Raw genomic sequence first — 10,284 nt, 5'->3', positions numbered from 1 at the left:
TAAATTTGAACCCAAAAGTTTTGTTATATTGAAATTTAAATAGTTAAAACCCTAATGTTTTGAAAAAGGTTTCAAAACTTGCCCTCAAGTTTTGGAATTTAAATTAAATGGTTTAATTTTGATGTATATTTAAATTCTAAACCCTAATGTGTTGAAATGTTTCAAAACTTGCCCTCAAGTTTTGGAATTTAAAAGTTGATTAAAAGTTTAATTAGGAATGTTAAATTCTAAAACTCTATTATAGTTTTGAAAAAGTTCAAATCACACCCTTATGGTTTATTAATTAATTAAGGTGTATAATTAATAGAGATTTAATAAATCCATAAAAGTTTAGGTTTACAATTTAAATGAATTAAAAGTATAATTGTTAAATTAGACCACCTAGTATTTTAAAAGTATATAATACACCCTATACTATATATATATATATATATATATATATATATATATATATATATATAACATTAAAGGTCTAACATTATATATATATATATATATATATATATATATATATATATATATATATATATGTATGAGTAAAAGTCAGTCTTACCGTTAGTAGGCCTCATTCACGAAGCTGGTCTATAAGGGGTGTTTAAGTAATTGCCTATAAAATGGCGATTGAGTGGGTATCCACTCTTACCCACCGCACTCTTGACTAGTGGAGGGTCGTTAGCCGAACGGGTAGGATAGGACGAAACCTTCCATTATAAGTATAATGAAAGTAACTGAATGTTTTCATAAAATTCCCAATCTTAGTTACTTAGGCAAAAGTGAATTGATGCAATTCCATGAAATTACACTTTGTGCCCTTGCGAAGACGTTAGTGGAGCGTGTGTGGTTTACCGGCACACTAAATGGTTCTAAGCAAAGGTAGCAAAGGGTGACTCAATGTTTGTCATAGTTCGGTGGAGTGTGTGTGGTTTACCGGCACATCGAATAGGTGACTGTAACATGTGAGGGCACCATGTAAGTTTGCATGGTTATTCACACCCGCCTTGTGATCCTCGGCATCCCAGTCACAAACATGAGGGGCATATCGAGATTTAAAAATGTCATTGAAAGTTCAATGAATCTCAAAGGATCTAGGAGTTTTCATAGATTTAAAAACTTAATTTTCTTTTTCGTTTTTCGTGGTGGAAATTAGTGAATCGTCATTCACTTACCTTCAAATATTCTGCAATTAGGGTTACGGCATCCCTCTCCCGAGTTGTAGAATATTGTGTTGGGACCTAGCCTTAGTATCTCATTTGGGTGATTTACTAAGGATTCAATCAATCAACTAACTTGAATTTGTTTTCTCCCGTTTTGTAGATGTCAAAGTTTGACAACTATGATCTTCTCAAATCTCGTGGAACAAGCATTCCACATGAAGATGATATTCCACGATTCGATCAAGGAACAAGAGATCATACTTCACTTCCTCCTCCTCCTCAAATTATTCTCCCTAACCCACAAGTTCAAAGGCTTGAAAAGTTCAAGATCACTCAAGCCCTTTTGGCAAGTAAACATAAAGAAGGAAAGTCGGTGTGTGCACACGTCCTAGGGATGAAGTCACACATTGATAGGTTAAGAATGTTGGGATCCGTTGTCTGTGAGGAAATGGCTATTGATTGGGTTCTTCAGTTACTTCCTAACTCATATAGTGAGTTCGTAAGAGAGTACTATATGATGAAATACGACGTGACCCTTATAGATCTCACCTACATGCTTATTGTTGTTGAATCAGCAATGATTTGGCGCAATAGAAAAACAAAGTTGATTGGTGAATCTGCCTTCGAGACCTCTATGGATATAGACAATGGCAACGAAAGACATGCTATGATCGAAAAGTTTGATCATAAGAGAAAGGCAATGTCTGAAGTGGTTACATGTCCTGTTCCAAAAGAGTCAATTTGATTTTATTGCCAGGAGAAGGGGCATTGGAAACGAAGCTGCCCTATTTACCTAAGAGATCTAAGAGACGGGAGAGTCAAAACGTATGGCTTTGCTTTAGGTAAAATCCATTGACTAACTCTTTTAAGATTCTATTCTAGATTCTTAATACATAATGTGATAAGATTACAATTGATGTTTTGTAAGATCGAAGAATAGAAAGGAAGCTTAAAGGAAGAAGTGAGCAGAATCTAACCGTGAAGGAATGGATTTTGATCGCATTTCTCGAAGATTAGATTCTTAAGCTACTACTTAGAGTTAGAGTTAGATTGCTAAGAAAGATGTATTAGCATAAGTTTTTCAATGAATTTCATTGTAAGGACAAATTTTTCCGCAATAAAATAAATTTTGATTTTAAATTTTATTTATTTATCCTTGCAATGGCGTGTATGAAAAATTGATGTTAAAATGTTTCTATTATTAGCAATAATGGATTTGGTTCTTATTATGTTAATTTACCAAATAGGGAGAGTTTCTCATCGCCCAAGTTTCAATTGGACAGAAATTTGGAATCATGCAACTTGGTTGCACGATGAATGAGAAATTTCATATTTGGAAATTAGACTAATTCATTGACAAAGTGTCAAGTAGAGGACTTGGAGATCGAATACACAAAGTTGTGTGTTGATCAAGTCCACCATAAGAGTAACAAAGATATTCGTCATGATTTACTAAAGGTTTAGTAAATATGATTATACTTACAAGATTAAGTGTAATTCTGAATTGATTAAAGGGTTTAGATCAATAGCAGAACGAATAAGAAGAATCAAGTAGGCAGAAAGATAAAAGGTTCTCCGACAGAGGACTTTGTAATATCATTGGCAATAGTCTTTGTGACTTTGGTGCAATGACATTACGAAAGGATAGTTGCATAGAATGTTAGAATCTAGCATATTCTATAAGTAACAAGAATTTGATATTCTTTAACTTATGAAAAACGGATTTGGAGTTGTGAAATGAGAAGGATTGGAAATGTGTTCAATGTGATCTATTTCACAAAGTAAGAACCATAGGTAAACATTGTGTGCATGCTAGGAGCATGGGACAAGTGTTGGAATTCAAGAAAGAAGTTGATTACCCGAAACAACAAATAATAAGTAATCAATATGGTGATAAATAAAAGGCGTTTTATTTATACTCAAAGGTTTGAGGCCATATGGGATTAGTATTATTCTTGTGTTTCACATTTGCATGTTTTGACTTCCAGAATAATTGAGTTTATTAAGAATAATCGAATTATTCAAACGGGCCACAGTCGTTCATATGTTGGAAGTAGATATGAATGAAGACTGTCGTGAATTGGTGTGTTGATTGTCTAAAAGAGTATTAGACATAAGCAAATGTTTGCTGCAACGTTCATGAGTGCTTATGAATATGATTTGAGCATTGGATTAAACCCACGCTCACTTGGATCACTCCATGGATTGTATCACGAGTGATTGGTGAGACGATAACATCTTATATTCTTGAAACTGAGATGTGTGAGTTGTATCTTGCAAATCGGTTACACATTGATAATATGTAAACGCACTAGTAACTTGGTGTTATAAAACATATTGTTGTGTGTGATTCGGTGAGTAAGTGCAAGCAAGCATTGTATCAAAGTTTATCCGTTCCTTTTATCCAAAGTAGGATAAAAGCGATATCTTTGGGCCCCTCGATGGTTTAGTGATGACAAACGTAAATGCTCGGCCGGGCTAGGGCTAATTTGATTTGTTCAATTAGTCAGTCGTCATAAATCAGAAATCGAGAAGTAGTACAAAGAGAATGATTTGAAATCATGTCTCATATGATATCTAGAATGGAGGAATATATGATCCCTTATCTAAGGACACGCGTATTTGATATGATCAGAGTTGACAGCGGCTTTGGAAAGCTACGATTGCAGATTGGGATCCGAAGTCATACGCAGAATAGTTGTTAGACTTATCCAAGTGGGAGACTGTTGGATTAGTGTCTAAGTCCATAACTATTTTGGTATGTACTTGACCCGATGGTGCATGGTCCTTTTGGGTTGCCTTCACCAAAGCAACTTGATTGGAGAAATAAATAGAGAGAGAGGTTATTATGATTTATTAATATGTTATAAGAATAATATATTAAAGGAGAAATCATATTTGTTTAATTAATATTGGTCAATAATTAATTAAGAATTAATTTTGTGATCAAGTGTAATTAATTAAACTAGAGGGGCTGAATTGTAATTATGTGATAGTTACAAAATAAGGTAAGGATTATCTTAAATATAGAGTGAAAGAATTTAAGGAGATAATGCCTTAGAATTCGACTAGGATAAGGGTTTCTAAGACTTATCTTAGGGTTGCTTGGTGGGCAAGCAACTAGATAAGGATAAGGACTAAAACCCTAATCTTTACACCTATATAAACCCCCTAAGGCTCATGAATTCGTCTAAGCCTTCCCAAGAAGTCCTAAGGACGAATTCCTACCTCTATCCTCTCTCTTTATACCTTCTCCATTTGCTCTTGGTGTTTGTAAGCCATTAGAGGAGTGACACTTGTGACTCTAAGCCTTCCAAAGTCAATTCAAGGAGGAATTGGGATTGTTATAGCTACATAACAATCAAGGTAATATCATAAACCTAATTATATGTTAATATTGATTTCCATATGCTAGAATTAGGGTTTATAGTCTTGGATTCAAAGCATGTACAATAGAGAAACCTAGATCCAAGCATTAGGGTTTGTATGAGCACATAGGATGTCTTATGACCAAAACCCATCAGAAAATCCCCAAGACGACCATCCAAGAGCTCTAGAATCCCTTCCTTGACAAAACCAAAGATCACAGGAGTCCATTCCATAATATCATGGGTAATCTTCGACGAGATGAACTCCCGCATACGCTCATCGACCGGCCCAACACCCGCACCTGAGCCTGAATCCGAACCCGAACCTCCTTCCCGAGTGCTCATCACCATTCTTGTCGTAGGGTTATTGGGCTAGATGATTCTTTTTAAAAGTATCAGTGTAAGGGATAATTGTTAACTGCTATAGGGAGGATGGAAATAATCAAGTGTCTCCCATTGCATGGGTTATGGTTGACATAGAGAACAAACTAAACTGGAAATGGTTCTTGGAATTAATTATGTAACACCCACAAAAATCATGCCAAATTTAAACTTTTAAAAACATTTCAAAACCATTAATCATTACAAAACTTGTTTTCAAAATGTATAATATCAAAGTATCCTAGAAACATAAATATGAGGAGCTGTACGATCACGTTTTTGCCTTCCCGCGATCACCTGATGTACCTGAAACAATAAATTGAAACTGTAACCCCGAGGCTTAGTGATTTTCCCCAAAATACCGATACACTGCACATAACACATACAAATAACAACATGTACTGGGTCCACAACTTTACAGACTGGATTACCCCTGGGCCCACCGTGTGAGTCTGGATTGCCTTCCGGACCCACAGCTCACATCTTGATTGCCACCGAGCCCACAGTACGAGTCTCCCTCAGCTCGTATTTGGACTGCTCCCGGGTTTGTTGGTTACCACACAAAGTAGTATCACCTCAACCCATCCCACATAATATGTCGACATACAACACAACTAATGTGCATACAAATAATCACATAATACTACAAGTAGTCCTACAGATCTACCTAAGTGGCATAACAACTAGCATGCAACACTAACCCATCCTCAACATACTACCAACTGCTAGGATATCATATCCAATGGGCCAGCCTTGGTGCCTTAGATCCCTTAGTATAGTGAGGTAACTCACCTCGCAAGTAGTGTCGAAGTACCGAAAACCTCTGATCGTTGTCTCAACGGAAATCCCGAACTATCACATAATAATTACCAAGTCATTACACAACATAACAATCTTGACTAAGGGTCCACACAATCCATCATGTCCATTCTCTTTATTGTTCCAAGGCCCAATGCCAAGTCTATAACCTTCAAAGTCCTTATGCAAAACCCATTCTTGGCCCAATTTACCAAATTGGGCCCAACTCCTTAATTGGGCCTAATTCCAAGATTCATTATCAAAACTTGGCCCAAAACATTATATTCATAAAGTCCAGCAAAGGCCCAAATCCAACTAGTCCACAAACAGCCCAAAACACGAAGCCCAATTATCAAAGGCCCAACAGAGGACGTACGCGGGGCATACTCCTCTGGTACGTTGGGCGTACTCGTCCTGATGTTGACCACCATCGGGGTGGTTGACCAAGTATGTTGGGCATACTGGATTTACATTGGGCGTACGTAGAGGTTTTCCAAAATTTGAATAAGTGCTTAATGGCTTAAGCACTTAAGCCCAAACTTCATATCTAGTGACCAAATATGCCTAGGACCCAGAAAGTCACGAACTTTATCACTTTGGACGTCCAGAAAGCTCTTAATACTTGGTCTTAATCCATTAAGACCTTCATACTCCATGCATGGGATATCTTAAGCCATTGGGACCTCATTTTTATTACTCAAAACCCCTTCGAGAGTCTAGAAGGACAGTTCATTTCGTCCAAATCACATCATGCACCATCTTGGGACTTTTGGGACAAGAAATGACTCTTTAAAGCAAAAATGGTAGGATTTATACATATGTTCATAAAGTTTGAAGCTTTTTTACCTTCTGGAGCTTCTAGGGAACCAACCGACTTTAGATCTACAAGCTTTAATCTTCTTCTCCAATTCCTTGATGCAACACCTTCTTTTTAAAACACTCAATAAGATCAAACACTCAAGGAAATGGCTAGGGTTTGGGGGAAACGACTCTAAGCAGTCAAGGCTGGGTTAAGGGAGGGTTTTGTGCTCATAATGTTGCTTATATAGCCCCCAAACCCTAAATATTAGGGTTTCCTTCTGTCATGAGTATGCCCAGCGTACTAGGGCGTGCCTAGTACGCTCAGCGTACCCTTATGTACGCGCAACGTACTCCTCCTGATCCCAAAATTGCAATTTAGCCCTTAGACTTTTCATGGCTTCACCCTTCCATCCCAGGGACTATAAATGACAAATCTTGGGATGTTACAAATTGGTAGAAAATGATTTAGAATTGGATGGTGGAAGGGGTGTGGCAATAATTTCTGATCAACACAAGGTACTTCACAAATACTTTACTCTTTCTTTACTAGATACTTCATATTTACTTCACCGATGTAACTGTTTCTGTTATAAATAGGGGCTTGTTGATGCTACAAAGGAAGTCCTACCACTTGCACAGCACAGACAATGTGCCAGGTATATATATATATATATATATATATATATATATATATATATATATATATATATATATATGCTAACTTCAGAAAGGTGTATAGTGGTGTGGAGCTTAAAAATATGTTCTAAGCTGCTGCAAAATCAACCATTGAAAAGGGAGTTCAAGATGAACATGCAAAAGATTAGGGATATTAGTCCATTTGCTTATGAATATCTAATGGCAAAGGATCCTAGTTCATGGTGCAGGTCCTTCTATGGTGGAGGATTGGCATGTGAGGCAGTAGAAAATAGAATGGTTGAATGTTTCCGTGCAGTTATTGTGGATGCTAGAAAGAAGCCCCTATAGTCCATGCTTGAGGAAATAATATTATACATGATGGAAAGATTCTATAACTTGAAGGAAGAAGGAAAAAAATAGGATACTCAAATATGTCCAGCAACAATTAAGAAGATGGAAGAATATGGTGAAACTTTAAAGTAACTAATCCTACAATTTATCACTAAATTTATCCTTCATATGCTAATTTACTCTTAATTACAGGGCATGGTATGTTCATCCTAGTGGTGTAACTGCTTTTGAAGTGAGAAATGGTTTTCACCCATATGGAATTGACTTAAAGGGGTATTCTTGTACTTGTAATTTATAGGAAGTACCAGAGATACCTTGTGTATATGCCCAAGTTGCCATTATGTATACACAACAAGATCATGTGAGTTACATTAGTAGTTGGTTTGATAATGAGAAATATATGTTGACTTATGGTTATAGCATACAACCAGTCAATGGTAGCAATATGTGGGTGGAATCTCCTTATCCAAAGCCCTGTTGAAAGAAGAATGTCAGCCATCAAGAGAAAGAGGTATGTTTCTGAACATAAGGACAAGTTTTCATAAGTATCATCTAAGGGAAGAATTGTACGATGTACAAACTGCCAGCAAAAGGGTCACAATAAGGTATCTTGCAAAAATTTCAAGGTGATCCCTGAACCAAAACCAAAGAAGAAAATAGGAAGGCCTAAGTTGGATCCTAATCTTACACATTGAGAAGAAGTGGAAGGGGAGGAAGATATGGAAAGGGAGGTGGTAGAGGCATTAGAAGGGGTTATAGAGGGTCGGTAGGTGGTAGAGGTGAGATTGGGGAAAGTTCAAAGGGCCCACAGTTTGAGTATGAGTGTAAACAGAAGTTTAAATTTGAGAAGCCACCTGAGTTTTAGGTTAAACCAAAAACTGATGTGATGGATGAGAGGGAGGCATTGATATATCAGACATGGATATAATAGTAAACTACATTCTAAATTTGAGGTCATCAAACTATAGTGATGGTGAACTAATGGCTGCTCTTGGAATTAATGAATCTCAACTAAAGGAGTTTGGACCTATAATTATGGTGAGTATTTATTTTTAAGAGCATTACAAATCTAAGTCATTTTTCTAAAATTATTTGTTTTTAATTCTGGAAACCAATGTTCAGAGTGAAAGTGTCACACACCACCCAATTCAAGAGACTCAAACGGTACCAGTGACTGAAGAAGAGGGAAATGGAGATACTCAGTTTAAACATGACCAGAGTAATGATGAGGACGATGGTATTGAAGAAGAAACTAGGAGGAGGAAGTCATCAGAGAGGATCATTGAGTTGAAGTTGAAGAAGTAGGTGGTGAACAAATTTGGGATGCGTGCAAACAATGCACTTACTTTAGAATAGGGCAAATGATTGTGATGTGGTAGTCCTTTTTGTAATTAAGTCATTATGCTGGCTTTAGTTTATAACTCTTTGGGTAAAAATTTGCCCCTTTTGTAAATTTTTTGGAAAGTCAAACATTATGGCATACTACATTTATAAACAATGGTGGTTTGTGTGGTTGAATGAAATTTTTATGTTTTGGTACGAATTAATAATTATTTGGAATGTTAATTTGTATTGTGAATAGAGTTTGGTATTGTGAATGCAGTATGCTTTGGAATATTCATTTTAGTATGGTTTATAATGTCAACACATAACTTTACAATATGCATTTCATATATTTGATACCATTACATTAGAAGATCAAATTTTCTATAATTCATACCATTACATTGCAAAAGAAACAGTGAATCCTAACAATGCATAGAAACATAATTAACCATCCTAAAATTACATAACCATGACCCAAACAATTGCAATCAAACCAACCAAACACCAAATCTTCCAACCCCTAACAACAATTCCACCTTCCACTTGCATAGGAATCTATTGCACTACTTCTTCCATAGCTTCATCCATAAAGTCTTCAATTTCTTCATCACCCACTCCATGAATTCCTTGGTTGTGAAAATCACAGATCATCTATTTGTGTACCAATTGTTTGGTAATTGAGGATCTATCCAGTCAAAGAACTTGCAATCCTTCTTATCTTGGATGACATTTTGCACAGTGTAACTACTATGGTGTTCAATTTCAATGATTTGTCGATAAAAAACTCACATTGTAACTAATATGGGGTTTAATTTCAAAGATTCGAAGACACTGACCTTGTAATTGGGGCAACCAATGAATCTCCTTCCAGGGTTATTTCCATGAAGTCCATCTGCCAATTGGTTTAACACAATCGCACCTTCTTCGTACTTGTTGGTTGACCTATAAGCACTATTGCTGGAGACGAAGGAGGAGGAGACCATCTTCAAGACTTGCAATTTGATCAATTTAGGGTTTGTGTATTCTTAAATAACGTGAGAGAGTGAGGTATGGTCGAGTCAGCTTCCATGTAAGCAAAATAAAGCCACATCGATTTGTTACCGATTGCAAGAGTGGTAACTGGGTAAAAATGAATCAATTCGCTGGTTTATCCGATATTCCATGTTTTTTTGTTAACATTTATTAGTTTAGAACTTTTTCATAAATAGGAGCAAAATAATAAGACTTTATTGGAGATTTCCCTTACCAATTCCCAATAGTTTTGACTTTTAAGTGAAAAATGTACATGAAAATTTCATTTGTTAGTATTCTTCTTTTTATGTTTAAGTATCAAGGAATAAACTAGATTTTTTATTTATTTTTTTTTTTTTGCAAATAGTATGTTATTATTTTTTGTTGTAGGAAGTAAACAGGGTCACAAACTATTGTAATGACCGGTTAATATCCATTAAATGGATATTTAAATGGTT

This window comes from Lactuca serriola, chromosome 8 (assembly GCF_051521515.1).
Source record: "Lactuca serriola cultivar US96UC23 chromosome 8, Lser_US96UC23_V15, whole genome shotgun sequence".
Lineage (NCBI taxonomy): Eukaryota > Viridiplantae > Streptophyta > Magnoliopsida > Asterales > Asteraceae > Lactuca > Lactuca serriola.
Note: the sequence above shows the minus strand (reverse complement) of the source record.